Here is a 10,048-nt window from a genome sequence, read left to right on the forward strand (position 1 = left end):
GTACACATCTGTGTGTGTATATTTCTCTCTCTCTCCCAGTAAATTTCCAGTGACTATCATTGCCCACATTAATGGTAAAATAGTTTTTGGTCCACGAACGAAATCAATTTATATTTAATTCATCATAAAACTCCACGACGTTTCCAACCGATTTCCCAGGAAGATAACTTCCGTTGGCAGTTCCATTAACCCCCAAACGTAAAGACGTCCAAATGGCCTTCAATTTATGGGGCTCTGAAGCCGGAGGTAATCATGGAAGACAGGCAATTAAGGCTAATTATCATAGTGTATTCGATTAGTAAATCTGTCAGTTAATTATGCTCTTTCTGCTTCTGCTTCAAAATTCCATATGACTGAGCGGATTAACTATTATGCAAGTGATGATAGCTGGTTCATTTAAGGGCAGATTCTTGGATGAGCCCTATGCTGACGAGACGTTTGCTTGGCGGCCGCTGATTGGCTGGTAGCGGGAGGTAGGCAGCTCCTAGCCAATCAGCGGCCGCCAAACAAACATCTCGGAGGCATTAGGCTCATCAATGAATCTACCTCAAGTGAACCAGCTATACTTTTGCTTTACTTGCTCTGGTGGTAAGGTCCAGTACTGATGTCATTTTTGCTTTTTTAACTAATAATAATAATAATAATAATAATAATAATAATAATAATAATAATAATAATAATAATAATAATAATAATAACCCCACACTAGATACCACCCAATCGAATTGGAGGACTGTGATGGACCCCCCACCTCAAAAAAAAAAAAAAGTTGTTGGAGTATAATCTTTAAAAAATTTTGTAGTTCTGCTTTTTGGTAAATAATAATAATAATAATAATAATAATAATAATAATAATAATAATAATAATAATAATAATATATATAAAGCTACCAGATGGGAGCAACATCAAACACATAGATGAGACTGGATACAAATACCTGGGAATAATGGAAGGAGGGGATATAAAACACCAAGAGATGAAGGACACGATCAGGAAAGAATATATGCAGAGACTCAAGGCAATACTCAAGTCAAAACTCAATGCCGGAAATGAATGATAAAAAGCCATAAACACCCATGGGCAGTGCCAGTAATCATATACAGCGCAGGAATAGTGGAATGGACGAAGGCATAACTCCGCAGCATAGATCAGAAAACCAGGAAACATATGACAATACACAAAGTACTACACCCAAGAGCAAATACGGACAGACTATACATAACACGAAAGGAAGGAGGGAGGGGACTACTAAGTATAGAGGACTGCGGCAACATCGAGAACAGAGCACTGGGGCAATATCTGAAAACCAGTGAAGACGAGTGGCTAAAGAGTGCAAGGGAAGAAGGACTAATAAAAGTAGACGAAGACCCAGAAATATACAGAGACAGGAGAATGACAAACAGAACAGAGGACTGGCACAACAAACCAATGCACGGACAATACATGAGACAGACTAAAGAACTAGCCAGCGATGACACATGGCAATGGCTACAAAGGGTAGAGCTAAAGAAGGAAACTGAAGGAATGATAACAGCGGCACAAGATCAGGCCCTATGAACCAGATATGTTCAAAATACGATAGACGGAAATAACATCTCTCCCATATGTAGGAAGTGCAATGCGAAAAATGAAACCATAAACCACATAGCAAGCGAATGCCCGGCACTTACACAGAACCAGTACAAAAAGAGGCATGATTCAGTAGCAAAAGCCCTCCACTGGAGCCTGTGCAAGAAACACCAGCTACCTTGCATTAATAAGTGGTACGAGCACCAACCTGAGGGAGTGATAGAAAACGATCAGGCAAAGATCCTCTGGGACTATGGTATCAGAACGGATAGGGTGATACGTGCAAACAGACCGGACGTGACGTTGATTGACAAAGTCAAGAAGAAAGTATCACTCATTGATGTCGCAATACCATGGGACACCAGAGTGTAAGAGAAAGAGAGGGAGGGAAAAAATGGATAAGTATCAAGATCTGAAAATAGAAATAAGAAGGATAATGGGATATGCCAGTGGAAATCGTACCCATAATCATAGGAGCACTAGGCACGATCCCAAGATCCCTGAAAAGGAATCTAGAAAAACTAGAGGCTGAAGTAGCTCCAGGACTCATGCAGAAGAGTGTGATCCTAGAAACGGTGCACATACTAAGAAAAGTGATGGACTCCTAAGGAGGCAGGATGCAACCCGGAACCCCACACTATAAATACCACCCAGTCAAATTGGAGGACTGTGATAGAGTAAAAAAAAAATAAATAATAATAATAATAATAATGATAATAATATAATATAATAATAATAATATGCAAAAGAAAGAAAATGACAACACCTGTGGAATTGATTTTATACAAGTTTTTATGTTATTCTTGGCTTTCTCTTTATCTTCAAGACTGATATCTGCTAACCCGGAACCCGCCCCACCCCCCCACAAAAGAAAGATTACACCCAGCCGTATAGGATGACTGTGAGCCCAATAATAATAATAATAATAATAATAATAATAATAATAATAATAATAATAATAATAATAATAATAATAATAAAATAAAATAAAATAAAAAATAATAATTATTAATTGCTCAGCTGCAATAAATTTCTTTTTCCCGTCTTCTCAGATTGTTTCCTACGGTTCCTATCTTTATGTATAATATATTTAATTCACTCTTATCCGTCGCTACGTTGGCTACGTATGTACTATATCCGCGTATGTGGGCGGCAGGTCAATACTGGGCCTCAAATGATACCTATACAAACATGGAGCCATGTTGGTGTTCGCAGCGGGTAATAATATTCAGTGCCGACGTGAGCGGAAGGTACACATACCGTGTTTATCTATTATATTCAACAAATGAAATGTTTTTTTTTTTTTTTTTCTTTTTTTTTATCAAAGTGGTAGTTTTTTTAAGTGTGTTCTCATATGAGACTTTTTTATTTTTATTATTATTTTTTTTTTGCTGAAACATGCCATGTTTATCTAGTATATTCGACAAATAAAGAGTATTTTTCAAGTGGTATTTTTTTCCTCAAGTAGTACGTGTTCAGATGTGAAATATAGTTATTTTTTAGGGGGATGAATGGCTGTTAAAATTGTACTTCTAATGTAAAATTAATATGCATGCGATAAAAATATTCGTCTTTTTATTAAGTATATTTACTTATGCATGCATTTCATTATTATTATTATTATTATTATTATTATTATTATTATTATTATTATTATTATTATTATTATTATTATTATATTATTATTTTTTGGTAGAAGACCCTCTTTTAGGCAAATGCTGTTACCAGGACCCAGGCTTTTACAAAGGGTGGCAGAATTAAGCGAGTTGATTTTATATATTGTTTTTTTCTATTTTCCTTACAATTCGCTTCTCAGGCTCAGCGATGTTTCTGAGTAACTGGCCAATATTCATATTGGAAATTTTCAAAATATTGTAAATGCTGAAGGTAGTCTTTTATTAGAACCTCGACCTTATATCCTGTTCTAATAAAAGATGATGATGATGATGATGATGATGATGATGATTATTATAATTGATGTTCTTGAGGGGGCGAAATCCAATCTTATAAACATAGCAAGCAGCTTCTCAAAGCTGAATTTGTGAATTTGACCTTTTAGTGTCAATATATATATATATATATATATATATATATATATATATAGTATGTATATATATATATATATATATATATATATATATATATATATATATATATATATATATATATATATATATATATATATATATATATATACGCTTTATTCAAGGGTTACAGGGTGACAAAGTTCTCTTTAAATACAAGGTTCGGACATTTGTTTTTTTTACGCTCGCATGCCTGTTTAATCAAACTTATTTCACGGTGTAAGGCTTTGGTATATATATTGTTGATACGGTTGCCGTCTCTCTCTCTCTCTCTCTCTCTCATTTAAAGGTATAAAGCTTTTGTATACGTTGTCAACTTACAGCTCTCTCTCTCTCTCTCTCTCTCTCTCTCTCTCTCTCTCTCTCTCTCTCTCATTTAAAGGTAAAAAGCTTTGTATACTTTGTTAACTTACAGCTCTCTCTCTCTCTCTCTCTCTCTCTCTCTCTCTCTCTCTCTCTCTCTGAGGTTGTGCGTGTTATTTGGGCTGTACAGTAATTATCACCCTGTATTACGTGTCAAGTCACATTACATAACCAGAGGTGCCGTTCTTTGTCACTCTTACGTAATGTTGTTATAATAACATTCAAAGGGAGGCTGGAACTTCCCTTTCTATTCAATTGCTGTTCTTTTTGGAGGAGTTTCGTAATTATTACGGGATGGGAGGACAACTTTTCCAATTATGAACACCTAATGGAATTCCTTTCACGGAGAGAGAGAGAGAGAGAGAGAGAGAGAGAGAGAGAGAGAGAGAGAGATCGTCCTTTAAGGCTATCTTACCTGAAAATTCTTGCTAACTTTTTTTTTTTTTTTTTTTTTTTGAAAGAGAGAGAGAGAGATCTTTTTCAAGACTTTTACTGTCCTGAAAAGTCTTGGTAACTTTTGAGAGAGAGAGAGAGAGAGAGAGAGAGAGAGAGAGAGAGAGAGAGAGAGAGAGATCGTCCCTTAAGGCTATCTGTCCTGAAAATTCTTGCTAACTTTTGAGAGAGAGAGAGAGAGAGAGAGAGAGAGAGAGAGAGAGAGAGAGAGAGAGAGAGAGAGAAGAAGAAGAAGGACGCGCAATATTAAAAGTATTTTCTAATTAAAATTAAATATTTATTTTTACAAAGACTGGAATTAAATTTCTCAGTTGCCAAAGAATATGATTAAAGTAATTAACTTTTCATGATTAAATTTGGATATTCCAGTCGGCAATAATTTTTGTATGTGTAATCACTAGTAAATTATATAATTTAAAAATACTCAATAGTTCGAAGCATCGATATTATGCTATCAGTAGCATGTTCAGCATTATATGATCTGTGATAAATGATATAATTTAAAAATTCTGCTTTTTGGACGCGTGAATTGCGTACTCCCTTATCAATCTGGTAGCCCGAGTTCGCTCTCCGCTGCCGCCAATGCGGAACCAGTGGAATTTATTTCTGGTGATTAGAAATTCATTTTTCGATATAATGTGGTTCGCACCCCACAATAAGCTGTAGGTCCAGCTTTTACGTAACCAGTTGGTTCCTAGCCAGGTAAATAAAGAGCTAATCTTTCGGGCCAAGCCCTAGGAGATGTTAATCAGCTCAGTGGTCCGGTTAAACTAAGATATACTTTTTTTTTAAGTTAAAAATTATCAGTAATTCGTGTTTTCAAAAAATGATACCTGTAGCAAGTGTAGCATCATCCCTTTGAGCTCAGGTAATCATTAAGGAGGGGGAGGCAGCGCTCTCTCCCTCTCTGAACACTTGGCTGTCAAAGTTAGGGCCTTCCCAAGGACACGAAACCCTCTCAGACTTTGTCCCCCAAAAGATACCAAGCATTTTCGGGACAGTCAGTCTTCAAACATTTCATTTCCTCCACCTTTTTCCAGTTAATGATTAGACTTATACCCTCGTTGTACATAAGCAGTCTCAAGGCGAATGCATGAGGAATGTCGTTTAGTTCTGTGCCTGGTAGACTATCTCACTTAACTTGCAACGCAGCCTCACCTAACGGAACTTGTGGAGGAAACTCTTCACTACATGAACATGAGAGAGAGAGAGAGAGAGAGAGAGAGAGAGAGAGAGAGACTGACTGCTAAGTGTGATCTCTGCAGTGGTTTTGTATACCTGATAGGCAAGCCCCTAAACGAAAACCTGAAGCCTTAATAATACATAGACAGTTTGAATTCAAGAGAACCTCCAGTGCAAAGCCAGTTTGAATTTAGAGGATCGGTAATACAAAGACAGTTTGAATTCAGAGGACCGGTAATACAAAGACAGTTGAATTCATGGGACCTTTAATACAATGCCAGTTTGACTTCAAAGGACCTAACCTTAAGAAAAATATATTTGTCGGCGTTCTTATTTCACTTTGAAGTTCTTCAAAGGAGAGGAAGGGTATCCAGCTGACTGGTCGATTATCTGCTGCTCAGTTCGTGGAAATTGGGTGCTCTTATTTATAGTTGTTAAAGAGAGAACGGGCTAGAACGCTTACGCATAGTAGAAGGCGTTTGTATTTTTACCTTTTTTTTTTTTTTTTTTTTTTTTTTTAAGATACAAAGCCTGTTACAAGGATTCGTAAAAGTTTGTTATAGCAAACCAGAACCAGAGAACAATACAGTTTCTTTTCTGAAAAGTGCTCTCTCTCTCTCTCTCTCTCTCTCTCTCTCTCTCTCTCTCTCTCTCAGATTTTGCCCTAAACGTTACCAAGCATTTTCAGGACAGTCAGCCTTGAGGAACTCTCTCTCTCTCTTTCAAATGTGGAATGGAATAGAATTTAAAATCTAGGCCAAAGGGCAAGCGCTTGCACCTATGAGGTCATTCAGGGCTTTGTGGAAATTGAGAGTAAAGTAGTTTTAAAGGTGTTATATGAAAAAAAAACCTCAAAGCAGTTGTTGAGGAAAGTCAGGAGGAAGAAGGAGAATATGAACGGAGGTACAGTAAAATGGATGGAAGGGGGTGCAGCTAGTGGTCGATGGGACGTTCCAAAGAACCTTGAGTGACACCTAACAGTGCAATGCGTGAGGTGCACCGTCGGCACTAATCCCGAAGAGGGCTTTTAAAATGTGGCTCTGGAGTTCTTTCGCAACCTCATCCGATTGGGAGATATGTTGACGGACATTGTTTTCGAACACTTCGGTATTTTGGTGTTTTGCACTTTGGCCAAAGAAAGATCAAAGGTTAATCTATAGAGGCGTTATGGGAATGGGAACAGCTATCTAAAGGTTAACTTGCCTTGTCAATATGCATCATTTTTCAAAGATTTGATATTTTATATTTTGATATTTTATAATTCATTCGGGTTTTAAATCAATTTTATGACTTGAGGTCATTTGTGATATAACGAATTGCTTGCATTTATTCGTCTTATTGTTTCTTCTCTTTGCGCCTCCACGCAGCTAAAATAAACGAAAATGTCAGCTGTCAATTGATTGGTCACTGAGGGAAGTTTCTTTAAGTAATCCTTTATTTATTTTGTGGAGAAAAGGAGGTATTATTCATTTGATCTTTGGGGAGTGGTCATTTATTGTTATTATTATTATTATTGAGAACATGAACGCTATTCATATGGAAAAAGCCGACCACAGGGGCCATTGACCTGAAATTCAAGCTTCCAAAGGATATTATTGTATTCGTTTGAAGGAAGTAACAGAAGGTAATAGGAAATACAGAAGGAAGAAATCAGTTATAAGAAAAAATGAACTGAAAGAAATGATAGATAAATAGACTGAAATGTGAGTAGATTATTGGAATACAAGGAGAATTCTTTCATGGTCGTAAAGCGTTGCATCTTCGCTTGGAACTTTTGAAGTTCCAGTCGCACGACATCCTCAGAAGTGAGGCTGTTCCAGAGTCCAACGGTGTGAGGAATACAGGACCTCTGGAATTGTGAGGTTCGACAAAGAGGCACATTTACCGTATATTATGCATTGCTTAAAACTAGTTAAAAATGCGCCGGAGCTTCCTCGGCGCAATCGAGTTTTCTGCATAGCGTATAATCAAGACCTCCGAAAATAGATCTGTCCTTCGCTGGTATCGGTATAATGCTGTATGAGCCGCTGTCCATGCAACTCCCAGCCGACCGTGGTGGCCTGTGTTGTTGCGTTGTGAGAAGCACGATCATGGCTAAATTTAACCTTAAGTAAAATGAAAACTACTGAGACTAGAGGGCTGCAATTGGGTTACCTTTGATGATTGGAGGGTGGATGGTCAACATGCCAATTTGCAGCCCTCTAGCCTCAGTAGTTTGTAAGATCTGAGGGCGGACTGAAAAGGTGCGGAACAGAGAACTGAAAAGAGGTAAGATTAGGGCAGAAATTTAACTACAGGATCATATAAAAACTTCTGTAGAAGGAAAGTTATCTGTTTATGACGGGCGTGGAAATGAGGATCATTTTTGGAAAAACGCGTCAACAAAATAGCATATTTTCCTCTCTCATTTTGTACAACATATCAGTACGTCCATTTTATGCAGAAGTGGCAGCGCTTGTTTGTCTTGCTTCAAGCGAGCTAAATGTATGCTGTATACTTATAAGATTTGGTTAGGTTATTCATGGGTGAATAATCTTGTACAATATTCATACAGAGTTGGTTTTTTTTATTTTACCCTTTGTATAAGATTATTATCGTCATAGACCTGTTGCCTGCTACACAGAAACTATAACTAAATCATTTATCTTGCGTTGTTTTTCGTCAGTCTTATTATTTTTATATTTTGTGACTGACAGGAGTTATTTAGCAGAAACTCTCCCAGGCATTAATTATTGAAACCTATTTGTGTCCGAAGGTCATATGATAGATTTTTAGCCTCAGTCTATAGCTGATCAGTCGTCGATATTGAATTCCTGGATAATTCTGTAAGGTTTTAAGAAAACAGTCGTCGAACGAAAGAAAGAAGCGATATGCGTCTCAGATAAATGATAATATGCGTTTAGCTATGCTTGATTTTCGTAGCGATTTCGAAATCTGGATACCACGCCGTTGACCTTTCCTCAGACGCATTAGATAATTTGTAGAAATAAAATTGCATACTATATCTGTCATTGATTTCATAGTCGTGAGGGATAATGCGTTTATATATGTTACTCTCTCTCTCTCTCTCTCTCTCTCTCTCTCTCTCTCTCTCTCTCTCTCTCTCTCTCCTTGCCCCTTGACATTCACTCTCCCTCCGTGATTTTTATAATGATTTTCCCCTTCACTCAATATCGTCATGTTGTTCATGATGTCCATTTGTGAATACTTAAGTGAACGTTTTTGAGAAACGTTTACGTATATCTTAGAATGATTTGTAAAGTGAATGTCATTTATTTTCATTTTCTCACAGGTACGTTGGTTGGTCTTGGCCTCTTAAGAGATTGTCGCCTTGAATCAAAAGGTCAGTCATTTGTTTTTATTATATTTTTCTCACTTTATACAATCGATGTATTCGTGTCTTAGTCGGTTATTTGGTCTGTTTTTTTTAAATGTTTTTTAAAGGTTGGGTTTTTTTTAAAACAGTGATTAAATATTACATCGCTAAAGAAGATCTTGCCTTCGCTCTCGTCATCAGAGTGGCTGTGATTATATTATTCTTTATAATGTACAATAGCAACTATTTATTGCTATGCATCTTAGCATCCAGAATTATTAACAGTTCTTTCTTTTGTTCTGATTTTCCTCATTTCTCAAGAATGAGGGAAGCACTACGGGTGTTATGAGGGAGTTAGATAATTATTTCTTAATTTTCGTATGGTATATTAGTTTTGTCGTTGATTTTGAGAAAAGCTTTGAAGAACACTTTCTGAGGTGACTGACAATCTAATGGACGTGTTGCATTATCTTTTAACTTTTTAAGAGGTTTTAGATTTTGTTCTTGGTTGTAACGGTTGCTGAAAGGTGGCGCTAGTGTTTTGAGAAGCCTAAGCGGACATGAAATAAGTATCCAGGGAGTACGTAATCAGTTCATCGTTAATGTTCCTCAAGTTGTTAATAGCTGAATTAATAACAAGTTCAGAAATGTTATAATTTTGAATTGAAAATCTGAAGAAAGTGTGTGATAAGTATGTGCGTAAATGTTACTTTTAAAAGTATATTTTGATAGGATAAGAGCTAAGGATATACAAAAAAATACATTTATTGTCGATTTTATGGAGTCGTTTGTTCTCTGAGACTCCGTGAAGAAGCCTCTCGCAGTATTTTGTGCCTGAGTTTTTCATGTTGCGCAAGTGGCCCATTAAAGCTTTTATTTTTTCTTTGTTTGTTAATGACGTCACAATGAAGAGAATCTCATTGTGTACGTATACTTCATGTGCCTTTCCCTTGTAGAATTTTTGAGAGAGAGAGAGAGAGAGAGAGAGAGAGAGAGAGAGAGAGAGAGAGAGAGAGTAAAATGACACTCACAGAAACATAATTTTTAGAGTGCCGAGTTCATGAGATCAGGAGTGGAAAG

The sequence above is a fragment of the Macrobrachium nipponense genome, chromosome 7 (assembly GCF_015104395.2).
Source record: "Macrobrachium nipponense isolate FS-2020 chromosome 7, ASM1510439v2, whole genome shotgun sequence".
NCBI classification, from domain to species: Eukaryota; Metazoa; Arthropoda; class Malacostraca; order Decapoda; family Palaemonidae; genus Macrobrachium; species Macrobrachium nipponense.